General features: G+C 33.8%; 14 non-coding genes across 14 annotated transcripts; all 14 read left to right on the plus strand.

Annotated features, from left to right (window-relative positions):
- Positions 1-1,001: 1,001 nt before the first annotated feature.
- TRNAL-CAG (transfer RNA leucine (anticodon CAG)) lies at positions 1,002-1,084 on the plus strand. Its single transcript has one exon. It is a non-coding gene; the product is annotated as a tRNA-Leu (tRNA).
- Positions 1,085-1,762: 678 nt separating this feature from the next.
- On the plus strand, positions 1,763-1,845 carry TRNAL-CAG (transfer RNA leucine (anticodon CAG)). Its single transcript has one exon. It is a non-coding gene; the product is annotated as a tRNA-Leu (tRNA).
- A 678-nt stretch (positions 1,846-2,523) lies between these two features.
- Positions 2,524-2,606, plus strand: TRNAL-CAG (transfer RNA leucine (anticodon CAG)). Its single transcript has one exon. It is a non-coding gene; the product is annotated as a tRNA-Leu (tRNA).
- A 678-nt stretch (positions 2,607-3,284) lies between these two features.
- On the plus strand, positions 3,285-3,367 carry TRNAL-CAG (transfer RNA leucine (anticodon CAG)). The gene has a single exon. It is a non-coding gene; the product is annotated as a tRNA-Leu (tRNA).
- A 1,418-nt stretch (positions 3,368-4,785) lies between these two features.
- On the plus strand, positions 4,786-4,868 carry TRNAL-CAG (transfer RNA leucine (anticodon CAG)). Its single transcript has one exon. It is a non-coding gene; the product is annotated as a tRNA-Leu (tRNA).
- Positions 4,869-6,285: 1,417 nt separating this feature from the next.
- On the plus strand, positions 6,286-6,368 carry TRNAL-CAG (transfer RNA leucine (anticodon CAG)). Its single transcript has one exon. It is a non-coding gene; the product is annotated as a tRNA-Leu (tRNA).
- Positions 6,369-7,785: 1,417 nt separating this feature from the next.
- TRNAL-CAG (transfer RNA leucine (anticodon CAG)) lies at positions 7,786-7,868 on the plus strand. Its single transcript has one exon. It is a non-coding gene; the product is annotated as a tRNA-Leu (tRNA).
- Positions 7,869-8,546: 678 nt separating this feature from the next.
- TRNAL-CAG (transfer RNA leucine (anticodon CAG)) lies at positions 8,547-8,629 on the plus strand. The gene has a single exon. It is a non-coding gene; the product is annotated as a tRNA-Leu (tRNA).
- Positions 8,630-10,785: 2,156 nt separating this feature from the next.
- On the plus strand, positions 10,786-10,868 carry TRNAL-CAG (transfer RNA leucine (anticodon CAG)). The gene has a single exon. It is a non-coding gene; the product is annotated as a tRNA-Leu (tRNA).
- A 2,156-nt stretch (positions 10,869-13,024) lies between these two features.
- Positions 13,025-13,107, plus strand: TRNAL-CAG (transfer RNA leucine (anticodon CAG)). Its single transcript has one exon. It is a non-coding gene; the product is annotated as a tRNA-Leu (tRNA).
- Positions 13,108-13,785: 678 nt separating this feature from the next.
- On the plus strand, positions 13,786-13,868 carry TRNAL-CAG (transfer RNA leucine (anticodon CAG)). The gene has a single exon. It is a non-coding gene; the product is annotated as a tRNA-Leu (tRNA).
- A 678-nt stretch (positions 13,869-14,546) lies between these two features.
- On the plus strand, positions 14,547-14,629 carry TRNAL-CAG (transfer RNA leucine (anticodon CAG)). The gene has a single exon. It is a non-coding gene; the product is annotated as a tRNA-Leu (tRNA).
- Positions 14,630-16,808: 2,179 nt separating this feature from the next.
- On the plus strand, positions 16,809-16,891 carry TRNAL-CAG (transfer RNA leucine (anticodon CAG)). The gene has a single exon. It is a non-coding gene; the product is annotated as a tRNA-Leu (tRNA).
- Positions 16,892-18,308: 1,417 nt separating this feature from the next.
- TRNAL-CAG (transfer RNA leucine (anticodon CAG)) lies at positions 18,309-18,391 on the plus strand. The gene has a single exon. It is a non-coding gene; the product is annotated as a tRNA-Leu (tRNA).
- Positions 18,392-18,535: the final 144 nt, after the last annotated feature.

The raw sequence follows: 18,535 nt of genomic DNA on the forward strand, positions 1-18,535 counted from the left end.
ATGTGCAAGATTCACAAATTTAATTTCATTGCTGAGTTAAAATCCATTAGAGAACAAACTCTAGACACTTGGATTCCAACCCTGAACATGGAAAACAAAACTTACTTTTATTGTAACGCCAACTAGAAACCTCTTTAAAATGAATGGAAAAGCAATTCATATTTAGTTTTTAAATTAACAGTTTTAATAGCAACATTGTCATTGTAACTATAGATAGGTTATTTCATAATATACATCTTTTCAAAAAGCAGTGGTTTCATGTGTCAGGATGGCCGAGCGGTCTAAGGCGCTGGGTGGCCTGGGTTCAAATCCCACTTCTGACAATGTTATTCATTTTCTTCTTTGCTCTACAGTTTCTATTTCTTGTTACTTGTGAAAAGATTGGCTTTAGAATTAGACAAACACTCACTGCAAATCTCTTTCAATTTACAACATAAAAAATGCATCAATTATTTCATTATTTCCCATGTTGCAATAAAAGATCAGATTGTATTCTCCCTGGATAAAAGAGCTTGAAACCAACCACATATGTGTATATCATATTATTTTTATTATTTGATCCACAATTCTTTATTTACAGAGGTAGCAAAATAAAATATCTCACAAATTCAGAATGAGGGCTCCATATCTTTGGCTTAAGAAAACTGCTCTTCTCAGCCAATGGTCATGAACAGAAACCCCACTGGGGTCCACTACAATGGCATCCAATCGAACCCATGAGCTAAATTAAATAACCAGTTTGTGCAAGATTCACAAATTTAATTTCATTGCTGAGTTAAAATCCATTAGAGAACAAACTCTAGACACTTGGATTCCAACCCTGAACATGGAAAACAAAACATACTTTTATTGTAACGCCAACTAGAAACCTCTTTAAAATGAATGAAAAAGCAATTCATATTTAGTTTTTAAATTAACAGTTTTAATAGCAACATTGTCATTGTAACTATAGATAGGTTATTTCATAATATACATCTTTTAAAAAAGTAGTTGTTTCATGTGTCAAGATGGCCGAGCGGTCTAAGGCGCTGCGTTCAGGTCGCAGTCTCCTCTGGAGGCGTGGGTTCAAATCCCACTTCTGACAATGTTATTCATTTTCTTCTTTGCTCTACAGTTTCTATTTCTTGTTACTTGTGAAAAGATTGACTTTAGAATTAGACAAACACTCACTGCAAATCTCTTTCAATTTACAACATAAAAAATGCATCAATTATTTCATTATTTCCCATGTTGCAATAAAAGATCAGATTGTATTATCCCTGGATAAAAGAGCTTGAAACCAACCACATATGTGTATATCATATTATTTTTATTATTTGATCCACAATTCTTTATTTACAGAGGTAGCAAAATAAAATATCTCACAAATTCAGAATGAGGGCTCCATATCTTTGGCTTAAGAAAACTGCTCTTCTCAGCCAATGGTCATGAACAGAAACCCCACTGGGGTCCACTACAATGTCATCCAATCAAACCCATGAGCTAAATTAAGTAGCCAGTTTGTGCAAGATTCACAAATTTCATTTCATTGCTGAGTTAAAATCCATTAGAGAACAAACTCTAGACACTTGGATTCCAACCCTGAACATGGAAAACAAAACTTACTTTTATTGTAACGCCAACTAGAAACCTCTTTAAAATGAATGGAAAAGCAATTCATATCTAGTTTTTAAATTAACAGTTTTAATAGCAACATTGTCATTGTAACTATAGATAGGTTATTTCATAATATACATCTTTTCAAAAAGCAGTGGTTTCATGTGTCAGGATGGCCGAGCGGTCTAAGGCGCTGCGTTCAGGTCGCAGTCTCCTCTGGAGGCGTGGGTTCAAATCCCACTTCTGACAATGTTATTCATTTTCTTCTTTGCTCTACAGTTTCTATTTCTTGTTACTTGTGAAAAGATTGACTTTAGAATTAGACTTACACTCACTGCAAATCTCTTTCAATTTACAACATAAAAAATGCATCAATTATTTCATTATTTCCCATGTTGCAATAAAAGATCATATTGTATTCTTCCTGGATAAAAGAGCTTGAAACCAACCACATATGTGTATATCATATTATTTTTATTATTTGATCCACAATTCTTTATTTACAGAGGTAGCAAAATAAAATATCTCACAAATTCAGAATGAGGGCTCCATATCTTTGGCTTAAGAAAACTGCTCTTCTCAGCCAATGGTCATGAACAGAAACCCCACTGGGGTCCACTACAATGGCATCCAATCAAACCCATGAGCTAAATTAAGTAGCCAGTTTGTGCAAGATTCACAAATTTCATTTCATTGCTGAGTTAAAATCCATTAGAGAACAAACTCTAGACACTTGGATTCCAACCCTGAACATGGAAAACAAAACTTACTTTTATTGTAACGCCAACTAGAAACCTCTTTAAAATGAATGGAAAAGCAATTCATATTTAATTTTTAAATTAACAGTTTTAATAGCAACATTGTCATTGTAACTATAGATAGGTTATTTCATAATATACATCTTTTCAAACAGCAGTGGTTTCATGTGTCAGGATGGCCGAGTGGTCTAAGGCTCTGCGTTCAGGTTGCAGTCTCCTCTGAAGGCGTGGGTTCAAATCCCACTTTTGACAGTGTTATTCATTTTCTTCTTTGCTCTACAGTTTCTATTTCTTGTTACTTGTGAAAAGATTGACTTTAGAATTAGACAAACACTCACTGCAAATCTCTTTCAATTTACAACATAAAAAATGCATCAATTATTTCATTATTTCCCATGTTGCAATAAAAGATCAGATTGTATTCTCCCTGGATAAAATAACTTGAAACCAACCACATATGTTTATATCATATTATTTTTATTATTTTATCCACAATTCTTTATTTACAGAGGTAGCAAAATAAAATATCTCACAAATTCAGAATGAGGGCTCCATATCTTTGGCTTAAGAAAACTGCTCTTCTCAGCCAATGGTCATGAACAGAAACCCCACTGGGGTCCACTACAATGGCATCCAATCAAACCCATGAGCTAAATTAAGTAGCCAGTTTGTGCAAGATTCACAAATTTCATTTCATTGCTGAGTTAAAATCCATTAGAGAACAAACTCTAGACACTTGGATTCCAACCCTGAACATGGAAAACAAAACTTACTTTTATTGTAACGCCAACTAGAAACCTCTTTAAAATGAATGGAAAAGCAATTCATATTTAATTTTTAAATTAACAGTTTTAATAGCAACATTGTCATTGTAACTATAGATAGGTTATTTCATAATATACATCTTTTCAAACAGCAGTGGTTTCATGTGTCAGGATGGCCGAGCGGTCTAAGGCTCTGCGTTCAGGTTGCAGTCTCCTCTGAAGGCGTGGGTTCAAATCCCACTTTTGACAGTGTTATTCATTTTCTTCTTTGCTCTACAGTTTCTATTTCTTGTTACTTGTGAAAAGATTGACTTTAGAATTAGACAAACACTCACTGCAAATCTCTTTCAATTTACAACATAAAAAAATGCATCAATTATTTCATTATTTCCAATGTTGCAATAAAAGATCAGATTGTATTCTCCCTGGATAAAAGAACTTGAAACCAACCACATATGTGTATATCATATTATTTTTATTATTTTATCCACAATTCTTTATTTACAGAGGTAGCAAAATAAAATATCTCACAAATTCAGAATGAGGGCTCCATATCTTTGGCTTAAGAAAACTGCTCTTCTCAGCCAATGGTCATGAACAGAAACCCCACTGGGGTCCACTACAATGGCATCCAATCAAACCCATGAGCTAAATTAAGTAGCCAGTTTGTGCAAGATTCACAAATTTCATTTCATTGCTGAGTTAAAATCCATTAGAGAACAAACTCTAGACACTTGGATTCCAACCCTGAACATGGAAAACAAAACTTACTTTTATTGTAACGCCAACTAGAAACCTCTTTAAAATTAATGGAAAAGCAATTCATATCTAGTTTTTAAATTAACAGTTTTAATAGCTACATTGTCATTGTAACTATAGATAGGTTATTTCATAATATACATCTTTTTAAAAAGGAGTGGTTTCATGTGTGAGGATGGCCGAGCGGTCTAAGGCGCTGCGTGGCCTGGGTTCAAATCCCACTTCTGACAATGTTATTCATTTTCTTCTTTGCTCTACAGTTTCTATTTCTTGTTACTTGTGAAAAGATTGGCTTTAGAATTAGACAAACACTCACTGCAAATCTCTTTCAATTTACAACATAAAAAATGCATCAATTATTTCATTATTTCCCATGTTGCAATAAAAGATCAGATTGTATTCTCCCTGGATAAAAGAGCTTGAAACCAACCACATATGTGTATATCATATTATTTTTATTATTTGATCCACAATTCTTTATTTACAGAGGTAGCAAAATAAAATATCTCACAAATTCAGAATGAGGGCTCCATATCTTTGGCTTAAGAAAACTGCTCTTCTCAGCCAATGGTCATGAACAAAAACCCCACTGGGGTCCACTACAATGGCATCCAATCGAACCCATGAGCTAAATTAAATAACCAGTTTGTGCAAGATTCACATATTTAATTTCATTGCTGAGTTAAAATCCATTAGAGAGCAAACTCTAGACACTTGGATTCCAACCCTGAACATGGAAAACAAAACTTACTTTTATTGTAACGCCAACTAGAAACCTCTTTAAAATGAATGGAAAAGAAATTCATATTTAGTTTTTAAATTAACAGTTTTAATAGCAACATTGTCATTGTAAGTATAGATAGGTTATTTCATAATATACATCTTTTCAAAAAGTAGTGGTTTCATGTGTCAGGATGGCCGAGCGGTCTAAGGCACTTCGTTCAGGTCGCAGTCTCCTCTGGAGGTGTGGGTTCAAATCCCACTTCTGACAATGTTATTCATTTTCTTCTTTGCTCTACAGTTTCTATTTCTTGTTACTTGTGAAAAGATTGACTTTAGAATTAGACTTACACTCACTGCAAATCTCTTTCAATTTACAACATAAAAAATGCATCAATTATTTCATTATTTCCCATGTTGCAATAAAAGATCAGATTGTATTCTCCCTGAATAAAAGAGCTTGAAACCAACCACATATGTGTATATCATATTATTTTTATTATTTGATCCACAATTCTTTATTTACAGAGGTAGCAAAATAAAATATCTCACAAATTCAGAATGAGGGCTCCATATCTTTGGCTTAAGAAAACTGCTCTTCTCAGCCAATGGTCATGAACAGAAACCCCACTGGGGTCCACTAAATTGGCATCCAATCAAACCCATGAGCTAAATTAAGTAGCCAGTTTGTGCAAGATTCACAAATTTCATTTCATTGCTGAGTTAAAATCCATTAGGGAACAAACTCTAGACACTTGGATTCCAACCCTGAACATGGAAAACAAAACTTACTTTTATTGTAACGCCAACTAGAAACCTCTTTAAAATTAATGGAAAAGCAATTCATATCTAGTTTTTAAATGAACAGTTTTAATAGCTACATTGTCATTGTAACTATAGATAGGTTATTTCATAATATACATCTTTTTAAAAAGGAGTGGGTTCATGTGTGAGGATGGCCGAGCGGTCTAAGGCGCTGCGTGGCCTGGGTTCAAATCCCACTTCTGACAATGTTATTCATTTTCTTCTTTGCTCTACAGTTTCTATTTCTTGTTACTTGTGAAAAGATTGGCTTTAGAATTAGACAAACACTCACTGCAAATCTCTTTCAATTTACAACATAAAAAATGCATCAATTATTTCATTATTTCCCATGTTGCAATAAAAGATCAGATTGTATTCTCCCTGGATAAAAGAGCTTGAAACCAACCACATATGTGTATATCATATTATTTTTATTATTTGATCCACAATTCTTTATTTACAGAGGTAGCAAAATAAAATATCTCACAAATTCAGAATGAGGGCTCCATATCTTTGGCTTAAGAAAACTGCTCTTCTCAGCCAATGGTCATGAACAGAAACCCCACTGGGATCCACTACAATGGCATCCAATCAAACCCATGAGCTAAATTAAGTAGCCAGTTTGTGCAAGATTCACAAATTTCATTTCATTGCTGAGTTAAAATCCATTAGAGAACAAACTCTAGACACTTGGATTCCAACCCTGAACATGGAAAACAAAACTTACTTTTATTGTAACGCCAACTAGAAACCTCTTTATAATGAATGGAAAAGCAATTCATATCTAGTTTTTAAATTAACAGTTTTAATAGCAACATTGTCATTGTAACTATAGATAGGTTATTTCATAATATACATCTTTTCAAAAAGCAGTGGTTTCATGTGTCAGGATGGCCGAGCGGTCTAAGGCGCTGCGTTCAGGTCGCAGTCTCCTCTGGAGGCGTGGGTTCAAATCCCACTTCTGACAATGTTATTCATTTTCTTCTTTGCTCTACAGTTTCTATTTCTTGTTACTTGTGAAAAGATTGACTTTAGAATTAGACAAACACTCACTGCAAATCTCTTTCAATTTACAACATAAAAAATGCATCAATTATTTCATTATTTCCCATGTTGCAATAAAAGATCAGATTGTATTCTTCCTGGATAAAAGAGCTTGAAACCAACCACATATGTGTATATCATATTATTTTTATTATTTTATCCACAATTCTTTATTTACAGAGGTAGCAAAATAAAATATCTCACAAATTCAGAATGAGGGCTCCATATCTTTGGCTTAAGAAAACTGCTCTTCTCAGCCAATGGTCATGAACAGAAACCCCACTGGGGTCCACTACAATGGCATCCAATCAAACCCATGAGCTAAATTAAGTAGCCAGTTTGTGCAAGATTCACAAATTTAATTTCATTGCTGAGTTAAAATCCATTAGAGAACAAACTCTAGACACTTGGATTCCAACCCTGAACATGGAAAACAAAACTTACTTTTATTGTAACGCCAACTAGAAACCTCTTTAAAATTAATGGAAAAGCAATTCATATCTAGTTTTTAAATTAACAGTTTTAATAGCTACATTGTCATTGTAACTATAGATAGGTTATTTCATAATATACATCTTTTTAAAAAGGAGTGGTTTCATGTGTGAGGATGGCCGAGCGGTCTAAGGCGCTGCGTGGCCTGGGTTCAAAACCCACTTCTGACAATGTTATTCATTTTCTTCTTTGCTCTACAGTTTCTATTTCTTGTTACTTGTGAAAAGATTGGCTTTAGAATTAGACAAACACTCACTGCAAATCTCTTTCAATTTACAACATAAAAAATGCATCAATTATTTCATTATTTCCCATGTTGCAATAAAAGATCAGATTGTATTCTCCCTGGATAAAAGAGCTTGAAACCAACCACATATGTGTATATCATATTATTTTTATTATTTGATCCACAATTCTTTATTTACAGAGGTAGCAAAATAAAATATCTCACAAATTCAGAATGAGGGCTCCATATCTTTGGCTTAAGAAAACTGCTCTTCTCAGCCAATGGTCATGAACAAAAACCCCACTGGGGTCCACTACAATGGCATCCAATCGAACCCATGAGCTAAATTAAATAACCAGTTTGTGCAAGATTCACATATTTAATTTCATTGCTGAGTTAAAATCCATTAGAGAACAAACTCTAGACACTTGGATTCCAACCCTGAACATGGAAAACAAAACTTACTTTTATTGTAACGCCAACTAGAAACCTCTTTAAAATGAATGGAAAAGCAATTCATATTTAGTTTTTAAATTAACAGTTTTAATAGCAACATTGTCATTGTAAGTATAGATAGGTTATTTCATAATATACATCTTTTCAAAAAGTAGTGGTTTCATGTGTCAGGATGGCCGAGCGGTCTAAGGCACTGCGTTCAGGTCGCAGTCTCCTCTGGAGGCGTGGGTTCAAATCCCACTTCTGACAATGTTATTAATTTTCTTCTTTGCTCTACAGTTTCTATTTCTTGTTACTTGTGAAAAGATTGACTTTAGAATTAGACAAACACTCACTGCAAATCTCTTTCAATTTACAACATAAAAAATGCATCAATTATTTCATTATTTCCCATGTTGCAATAAAAGATCAGATTGTATTATCCCTGGATAAAAGAGCTTGAAACCAACCACATATGTGTATATCATATTATTTTTATTATTTGATCCACAATTCTTTATTTACAGAGGTAGCAAAATAAAATATCTCACAAATTCAGAATGAGGGCTCCATATCTTTGGCTTAAGAAAACTGCTCTTCTCAGCCAATGGTCATGAACAGAAACCCCACTGGGATCCACTACAATGGCATCCAATCAAACCCATGAGCTAAATTAAGTAGCCAGTTTGTGCAAGATTCACAAATTTCATTTCATTGCTGAGTTAAAATCCATTAGAGAACAAACTCTAGACACTTGGATTCCAACCCTGAACATGGAAAACAAAACTTACTTTTATTGTAACGCCAACTAGAAACCTCTTTATAATGAAAGGAAAAGCAATTCATATCTAGTTTTTAAATTAACAGTTTTAATAGCAACATTGTCATTGTAACTATAGATAGGTTATTTCATAATATACATCTTTTCAAAAAGCAGTGGTTTCATGTGTCAGGATGGCCGAGCGGTCTAAGGCGCTGCGTTCAGGTCGCAGTCTCCTCTGGAGGCGTGGGTTCAAATCCCACTTCTGACAATGTTATTCATTTTCTTCTTTGCTCTACAGTTTCTATTTCTTGTTACTTGTGAAAAGATTGACTTTAGAATTAGACAAACACTCACTGCAAATCTCTTTCAATTTACAACATAAAAAATGCATCAATTATTTCATTATTTCCCATGTTGCAATAAAAGATCAGATTGTATTCTTCTTGGATAAAAGAGCTTGAAACCAACCACATATGTGTATATCATATTATTTTTATTATTTTATCCACAATTCTTTATTTACAGAGGTAGCAAAATAAAATATCTCACAAATTCAGAATGAGGGCTCCATATCTTTGGCTTAAGAAAACTGCTCTTCTCAGCCAATGGTCATGAACAGAAACCCCACTGGGGTCCACTACAATGGCATCCAATCAAACCCATGAGCTAAATTAAGTAGCCAGTTTGTGCAAGATTCACAAATTTCATTTCATTGCTGAGTTAAAATCCATTAGAGAACAAACTCTAGACACTTGGATTCCAACCCTGAACATGGAAAACAAAACTTACTTTTATTGTAACGCCAACTAGAAACCTCTTTAAAATGAATGGAAAAGCAATTCATATTTATTTTTTAAATTAACAGTTTTAATAGCAACATTGTCATTGTAACTATAGATAGGTTATTTCATAATATACATCTTTTCAAAAAGCAGTGGTTTCATGTGTCAGGATGGCCGAGCGGTCTAAGGCGCTGAGTGGCCTGGGTTCAAATCCCACTTCTGACAATGTTATTCATTTTCTTCTTTGCTCTACAGTTTCTATTTCTTGTTACTTGTGAAAAGATTGGCTTTAGAATTAGACAAACACTCACTGCAAATCTCTTTCAATTTACAACATAAAAAATACATCAATTATTTCATTATTTCCCATGTTGCAATAAAAGATCAGATTGTATTCTCCCTGGATAAAAGAGCTTGAAACCAACCACATATGTGTATATCATATTATTTTTATTATTTGATCCACAATTCTTTATTTACAGAGGTAGCAAAATAAAATATCTCACAAATTCAGAATGAGGGCTCCATATCTTTGGCTTAAGAAAACTGCTCTTCTCAGCCAATGGTCATGAACAGAAACCCCACTGGGGTCCACTACAATGGCATCCAATCAAACCCATGAGCTAAATTAAGTAGCCAGTTTGTGCAAGATTCACAAATTTCATTTCATTGCTGAGTTAAAATCCATTAGAGAACAAACTCTAGACACTTGGATTCCAACCCTGAACATGGAAAACAAAACTTACTTTTATTGTAACGCCAACTAGAAACCTCTTTAAAATTAATGGAAAAGCAATTCATATCTAGTTTTTAAATGAACAGTTTTAATAGCTACATTGTCATTGTAACTATAGATAGGTTATTTCATAATATACATCTTTTTAAAAAGGAGTGGGTTCATGTGTGAGGATGGCCGAGCGGTCTAAGGCGCTGCGTGGCCTGGGTTCAAATCCCACTTCTGACAATGTTATTCATTTTCTTCTTTGCTCTACAGTTTCTATTTCTTGTTACTTGTGAAAAGATTGGCTTTAGAATTAGACAAACACTCACTGCAAATCTCTTTCAATTTACAACATAAAAAATGCATCAATTATTTCATTATTTCCCATGTTGCAATAAAAGATCAGATTGTATTCTCCCTGGATAAAAGAGCTTGAAACCAACCACATATGTGTATATCATATTATTTTTATTATTTGATCCACAATTCTTTATTTACAGAGGTAGCAAAATAAAATATCTCACAAATTCAGAATGAGGGCTCCATATCTTTGGCTTAAGAAAACTTCTCTTCTCAGCCAATGGTCATGAACAGAAACCCCACTTGGATCCACTACAATGGCATCCAATCAAACCCATGAGCTAAATTAAGTAGCCAGTTTGTGCAAGATTCACAAATTTCATTTCATTGCTGAGTTAAAATCCATTAGAGAACAAACTCTAGACACTTGGATTCCAACCCTGAACATGGAAAACAAAACTTACTTTTATTGTAACGCCAACTAGAAACCTCTTTATAATGAATGGAAAAGCAATTCATATCTAGTTTTTAAATTAACAGTTTTAATAGCAACATTGTCATTGTAACTATAGATAGGTTATTTCATAATATACATCTTTTCAAAAAGCAGTGGTTTCATGTGTCAGGATGGCCGAGCGGTCTAAGGCGCTGCGTTCAGGTCGCAGTCTCCTCTGGAGGCGTGGGTTCAAATCCCACTTCTGACAATGTTATTCATTTTCTTCTTTGCTCTACAGTTTCTATTTCTTGTTACTTGTGAAAAGATTGACTTTAGAATTAGACAAACACTCACTGCAAATCTCTTTCAATTTACAACATAAAAAATGCATCAATTATTTCATTATTTCCCATGTTGCAATAAAAGATCAGATTGTATTCTTCCTGGATAAAAGAGCTTGAAACCAACCACATATGTGTATATCATATTATTTTTATTATTTTATCCACAATTCTTTATTTACAGAGGTAGCAAAATAAAATATCTCACAAATTCAGAATGAGGGCTCCATATCTTTGGCTTAAGAAAACTGCTCTTCTCAGCCAATGGTCATGAACAGAAACCCCACTGGGGTCCACTACAATGGCATCCAATCAAACCCATGAGCTAAATTAAGTAGCCAGTTTGTGCAAGATTCACAAATTTAATTTCATTGCTGAGTTAAAATCCATTAGAGAACAAACTCTAGACACTTGGATTCCAACCCTGAACATGGAAAACAAAACTTACTTTTATTGTAACGCCAACTAGAAACCTCTTTAAAATGAATGGAAAAGCAATTCATATTTAGTTTTTAAATTAACAGTTTTAATAGCAACATTGTCATTGTAACTATAGATAGGTTATTTCATAATATACATCTTTTCAAAAAGCAGTGGTTTCATGTGTCAGGATGGCCGAGCGGTCTAAGGCGCTGGGTGGCCTGGGTTCAAATCCCACTTCTGACAATGTTATTCATTTTCTTCTTTGCTCTACAGTTTCTATTTCTTGTTACTTGTGAAAAGATTGGCTTTAGAATTAGACAAACACTCACTGCAAATCTCTTTCAATTTACAACATAAAAAATGCATCAATTATTTCATTATTTCCCATGTTGCAATAAAAGATCAGATTGTATTCTCCCTGGATAAAAGAGCTTGAAACCAACCACATATGTGTATATCATATTATTTTTATTATTTGATCCACAATTCTTTATTTACAGAGGTAGCAAAATAAAATATCTCACAAATTCAGAATGAGGGCTCCATATCTTTTGCTTAAGAAAACTGCTCTTCTCAGCCAATGGTCATGAACAGAAACCCCACTGGGGTCCACTACAATGGCATCCAATCGAACCCATGAGCTAAATTAAATAACCAGTATGTGCAAGATTCACAAATTTAATTTCATTGCTGAGTTAAAATCCATTAGAGAACAAACTCTAGACACTTGGATTCCAACCCTGAACATGGAAAACAAAACTTACTTTTATTGTAACGCCAACTAGAAACCTCTTTAAAATGAATGGAAAAGCAATTCATATTTAGTTTTTAAATTAACAGTTTTAATAGCAACATTGTCATTGTAACTATAGATAGGTTATTTCATAATATACATCTTTTCAAAAAGCAGTGGTTTCATGTGTCAGGATGGCCGAGCGGTCTAAGGCGCTGGGTGGCCTGGGTTCAAATCCCACTTCTGACAATGTTATTCATTTTCTTCTTTGCTCTACAGTTTCTATTTCTTGTTACTTGTGAAAAGATTGGCTTTAGAATTAGACAAACACTCACTGCAAATCTCTTTCAATTTACAACATAAAAAATGCATCAATTATTTCATTATTTCCCATGTTGCAATAAAAGATCAGATTGTATTCTCCCTGGATAAAAGAGCTTGAAACCAACCACATATGTGTATATCATATTATTTTTATTATTTGATCCACAATTCTTTATTTACAGAGGTAGCAAAATAAAATATCTCACAAATTCAGAATGAGGGCTCCATATCTTTGGCTTAAGAAAACTGCTCTTCTCAGCCAATGGTCATGAACAGAAACCCCACTGGGGTCCACTACAATGGCATCCAATCGAACCCATGAGCTAAATTAAATAACCAGTTTGTGCAAGATTCACAAATTTAATTTCATTGCTGAGTTAAAATCCATTAGAGAACAAACTCTAGACACTTGGATTCCAACCCTGAACATGGAAAACAAAACATACTTTTATTGTAACGCCAACTAGAAACCTCTTTAAAATGAATGAAAAAGCAATTCATATTTAGTTTTTAAATTAACAGTTTTAATAGCAACATTGTCATTGTAACTATAGATAGGTTATTTCATAATATACATCTTTTAAAAAAGTAGTTGTTTCATGTGTCAAGATGGCCGAGCGGTCTAAGGCGCTGCGTTCAGGTCGCAGTCTCCTCTGGAGGCGTGGGTTCAAATCCCACTTCTGACAATGTTATTCATTTTCTTCTTTGCTCTACAGTTTCTATTTCTTGTTACTTGTGAAAAGATTGACTTTAGAATTAGACAAACACTCACTGCAAATCTCTTTCAATTTACAACATAAAAAATGCATCAATTATTTCATTATTTCCCATGTTGCAATAAAAGATCAGATTGTATTATCCCTGGATAAAAGAGCTTGAAACCAACCACATATGTGTATATCATATTATTTTTATTATTTGATCCACAATTCTTTATTTACAGAGGTAGCAAAATAAAATATCTCACAAATTCAGAATGAGGGCTCCATATCTTTGGCTTAAGAAAACTGCTCTTCTCAGCCAATGGTCATGAACAGAAACCCCACTGGGGTCCACTACAATGTCATCCAATCAAACCCATGAGCTAAATTAAGTAGCCAGTTTGTGCAAGATTCACAAATTTCATTTCATTGCTGAGTTAAAATCCATTAGAGAACAAACTCTAGACACTTGGATTCCAACCCTGAACATGGAAAACAAAACTTACTTTTATTGTAACGCCAACTAGAAACCTCTTTAAAATGAATGGAAAAGCAATTCATATCTAGTTTTTAAATTAACAGTTTTAATAGCAACATTGTCATTGTAACTATAGATAGGTTATTTCATAATATACATCTTTTCAAAAAGCAGTGGTTTCATGTGTCAGGATGGCCGAGCGGTCTAAGGCGCTGCGTTCAGGTCGCAGTCTCCTCTGGAGGCGTGGGTTCAAATCCCACTTCTGACAATGTTATTCATTTTCTTCTTTGCTCTACAGTTTCTATTTCTTGTTACTTGTGAAAAGATTGACTTTAGAATTAGACTTACACTCACTGCAAATCTCTTTCAATTTACAACATAAAAAATGCATCAATTATTTCATTATTTCCCATGTTGCAATAAAAGATCATATTGTATTCTTCCTGGATAAAAGAGCTTGAAACCAACCACATATGTGTATATCATATTATTTTTATTATTTGATCCACAATTCTTTATTTACAGAGGTAGCAAAATAAAATATCTCACAAATTCAGAATGAGGGCTCCATATCTTTGGCTTAAGAAAACTGCTCTTCTCAGCCAATGGTCATGAACAGAAACCCCACTGGGGTCCACTACAATGGCATCCAATCAAACCCATGAGCTAAATTAAGTAGCCAGTTTGTGCAAGATTCACAAATTTCATTTCATTGCTGAGTTAAAATCCATTAGAGAACAAACTCTAGACACTTGGATTCCAACCCTGAACATGGAAAACAAAACTTACTTTTATTGTAACGCCAACTAGAAACCTCTTTAAAATGAATGGAAAAGCAATTCATATTTAATTTTTAAATTAACAGTTTTAATAGCAACATTGTCATTGTAACTATAGATAGGTTATTTCATAATATACATCTTTTCAAACAGCAGTGGTTTCATGTGTCAGGATGGCCGAGTGGTCTAAGGCTCTGCGTTCAGGTTGCAGTCTCCTCTGAAGGCGTGGGTTCAAATCCCACTTTTGACAGTGTTATTCATTTTCTTCTTTGCTCTACAGTTTCTATTTCTTGTTACTTGTGAAAAGATTGACTTTAGAATTAGACAAACACTCACTGCAAATCTCTTTCAATTTACAACATAAAAAATGCATCAATTATTTCATTATTTCCCATGTTGCAATAAAAGATCAGATTGTATTCTCCCTGGATAAAATAACTTGAAACCAACCACATATGTTTATATCATATTATTTTTATTATTTTATCCACAATTCTTTATTTACAGAGGTAGCAAAATAAAATATCTCACAAATTCAGAATGAGGGCTCCATATCTTTGGCTTAAGAAAACTGCTCTTCTCAGCCAATGGTCATGAACAGAAACCCCACTGGGGTCCACTACAATGGCATCCAATCAAACCCATGAGCTAAATTAAGTAGCCAGTTTGTGCAAGATTCACAAATTTCATTTCATTGCTGAGTTAAAATCCATTAGAGAACAAACTCTAGACACTTGGATTCCAACCCTGAACATGGAAAACAAAACTTACTTTTATTGTAACGCCAACTAGAAACCTCTTTAAAATGAATGGAAAAGCAATTCATATTTAATTTTTAAATTAACAGTTTTAATAGCAACATTGTCATTGTAACTATAGATAGGTTATTTCATAATATACATCTTTTCAAACAGCAGTGGTTTCATGTGTCAGGATGGCCGAGCGGTCTAAGGCTCTGCGTTCAGGTTGCAGTCTCCTCTGAAGGCGTGGGTTCAAATACCACTTTTGACAGTGTTATTCATTTTCTTCTTTGCTCTACAGTTTCTATTTCTTGTTACTTGTGAAAAGATTGACTTTAGAATTAGACAAACACTCACTGCAAATCTCTTTCAATTTACAACATAAAAAAATGCATCAATTATTTCATTATTTCCAATGTTGCAATAAAAGATCAGATTGTATTCTCCCTGGATAAAAGAACTTGAAACCAACCACATATGTGTATATCATATTATTTTTATTATTTTATCCACAATTCTTTATTTACAGAGGTAGCAAAATAAAATATCTCACAAATTCAGAATGAGGGCTCCATATCTTTGGCTTAAGAAAACTGCTCTTCTCAGCCAATGGTCATGAACAGAAACCCCACTGGGGTCCACTACAATGGCATCCAATCAAACCCATGAGCTAAATTAAGTAGCCAGTTTGTGCAAGATTCACAAATTTCATTTCATTGCTGAGTTAAAATCCATTAGAGAACAAACTCTAGACACTTGGATTCCAACCCTGAACATGGAAAACAAAACTTACTTTTATTGTAACGCCAACTAGAAACCTCTTTAAAATTAATGGAAAAGCAATTCATATCTAGTTTTTAAATTAACAGTTTTAATAGCTACATTGTCATTGTAACTATAGATAGGTTATTTCATAATATACATCTTTTTAAAAAGGAGTGGTTTCATGTGTGAGGATGGCCGAGCGGTCTAAGGCGCTGCGTGGCCTGGGTTCAAATCCCACTTCTGACAATGTTATTCATTTTCTTCTTTGCTCTACAGTTTCTATTTCTTGTTACTTGTGAAAAGATTGGCTTTAGAATTAGACAAACACTCACTGCAAATCTCTTTCAATTTACAACATAAAAAATGCATCAATTATTTCATTATTTCCCATGTTGCAATAAAAGATCAGATTGTATTCTCCCTGGATAAAAGAGCTTGAAACCAACCACATATGTGTATATCATATTATTTTTATTATTTGATCCACAATTCTTTATTTACAGAGGTAGCAAAATAAAATATCTCACAAATTCAGAATGAGGGCTCCATATCTTTGGCTTAAGAAAACTGCTCTTCTCAGCCAATGGTCATGAACAAAAACCCCACTGGGGTCCACTACAATGGCATCCAATCGAACCCATGAGCTAAATTAAATAACCAGTTTGTGCAAGATTCACATATTTAATTTCATTGCTGAGTTAAAATCCATTAGAGAGCAAACTCTAGACACTTGGATTCCAACCCTGAACATGGAAAACAAAACTTACTTTTATTGTAACGCCAACTAGAAACCTCTTTAAAATGAATGGAAAAGAAATTCATATTTAGTTTTTAAATTAACAGTTTTAATAGCAACATTGTCATTGTAAGTATAGATAGGTTATTTCATAATATACATCTTTTCAAAAAGTAGTGGTTTCATGTGTCAGGATGGCCGAGCGGTCTAAGGCACTGCGTTCAGGTCGCAGTCTCCTCTGGAGGTGTGGGTTCAAATCCCACTTCTGACAATGTTATTCATTTTCTTCTTTGCTCTACAGTTTCTATTTCTTGTTACTTGTGAAAAGATTGACTTTAGAATTAGACTTACACTCACTGCAAATCTCTTTCAATTTACAACATAAAAAATGCATCAATTATTTCATTATTTCCCATGTTGCAATAAAAGATCAGATTGTATTCTCCCTGAATAAAAGAGCTTGAAACCAACCACATATGTGTATATCATATTATTTTTATTATTTGATCCACAATTCTTTATTTACAGAGGTAGCAAAATAAAATATCTCACAAATTCAGAATGAGGGCTCCATATCTTTGGCTTAAGAAAACTGCTCTTCTCAGCCAATGGTCATGAACAGAAACCCCACTGGGGTCCACTAAATTGGCATCCAATCAAACCCATGAGCTAAATTAAGTAGCCAGTTTGTGCAAGATTCACAAATTTCATTTCATTGCTGAGTTAAAATCCATTAGGGAACAAACTCTAGACACTTGGATTCCAACCCTGAACATGGAAAACAAAACTTACTTTTATTGTAACGCCAACTAGAAACCTCTTTAAAATTAATGGAAAAGCAATTCATATCTAGTTTTTAAATGAACAGTTTTAATAGCTACATTGTCATTGTAACTATAGATAGGTTATTTCATAATATACATCTTTTTAAAAAGGAGTGGGTTCATGTGTGAGGATGGCCGAGCGGTCTAAGGCGCTGCGTGGCCTGGGTTCAAATCCCACTTCTGACAATGTTATTCATTTTCTTCTTTGCTCTACAGTTTCTATTTCTTGTTACTTGTGAAAAGATTGGCTTTAGAATTAGACAAACACTCACTGCAAATCTCTTTCAATTTACAACATAAAAAATGCATCAATTATTTCATTATTTCCCATGTTGCAATAAAAGATCAGATTGTATTCTCCCTGGATAAAAGAGCTTGAAACCAACCACATATGTGTATATCATATTATTTTTATTATTTGATCCACAATTCTTTATTTACAGAGGTAGCAAAATAAAATATCTCACAAATTCAGAATGAGGGCTCCATATCTTTGGCTTAAGAAAACTGCTCTTCTCAGCCAATGGTCATGAACAGAAACCCCACTGGGATCCACTACAATGGCATCCAATCAAACCCATGAGCTAAATTAAGTAGCCAGTTTGTGCAAGATTCACAAATTTCATTTCATTGCTGAGTTAAAATCCATTAGAGAACAAACTCTAGACACTTGGATTCCAACCCTGAACATGGAAAACAAAACTTACTTTTATTGTAACGCCAACTAGAAACCTCTTTATAATGAATGGAAAAGCAATTCATATCTAGTTTTTAAATTAACAGTTTTAATAGCAACATTGTCATTGTAACTATAGATAGGTTATTTCATAATATACATCTTTTCAAAAAGCAGTGGTTTCATGTGTCAGGATGGCCGAGCGGTCTAAGGCGCTGAGTTCAGGTCGCAGTCTCCTCTGGAGGCGTGGGTTCAAATCCCACTTCTGACAATGTTATTCATTTTCTTCTTTGCTCTACAGTTTCTATTTCTTGTTACTTGTGAAAAGATTGACTTTAGAATTAGACAAACACTCACTGCAAATCTCTTTCAATTTACAACATAAAAAATGCATCAATTATTTCATTATTTCCCA

Source organism: Pseudophryne corroboree, chromosome 1 (genome assembly GCF_028390025.1).
Source record: "Pseudophryne corroboree isolate aPseCor3 chromosome 1, aPseCor3.hap2, whole genome shotgun sequence".
Taxonomy (NCBI): domain Eukaryota; kingdom Metazoa; phylum Chordata; class Amphibia; order Anura; family Myobatrachidae; genus Pseudophryne; species Pseudophryne corroboree.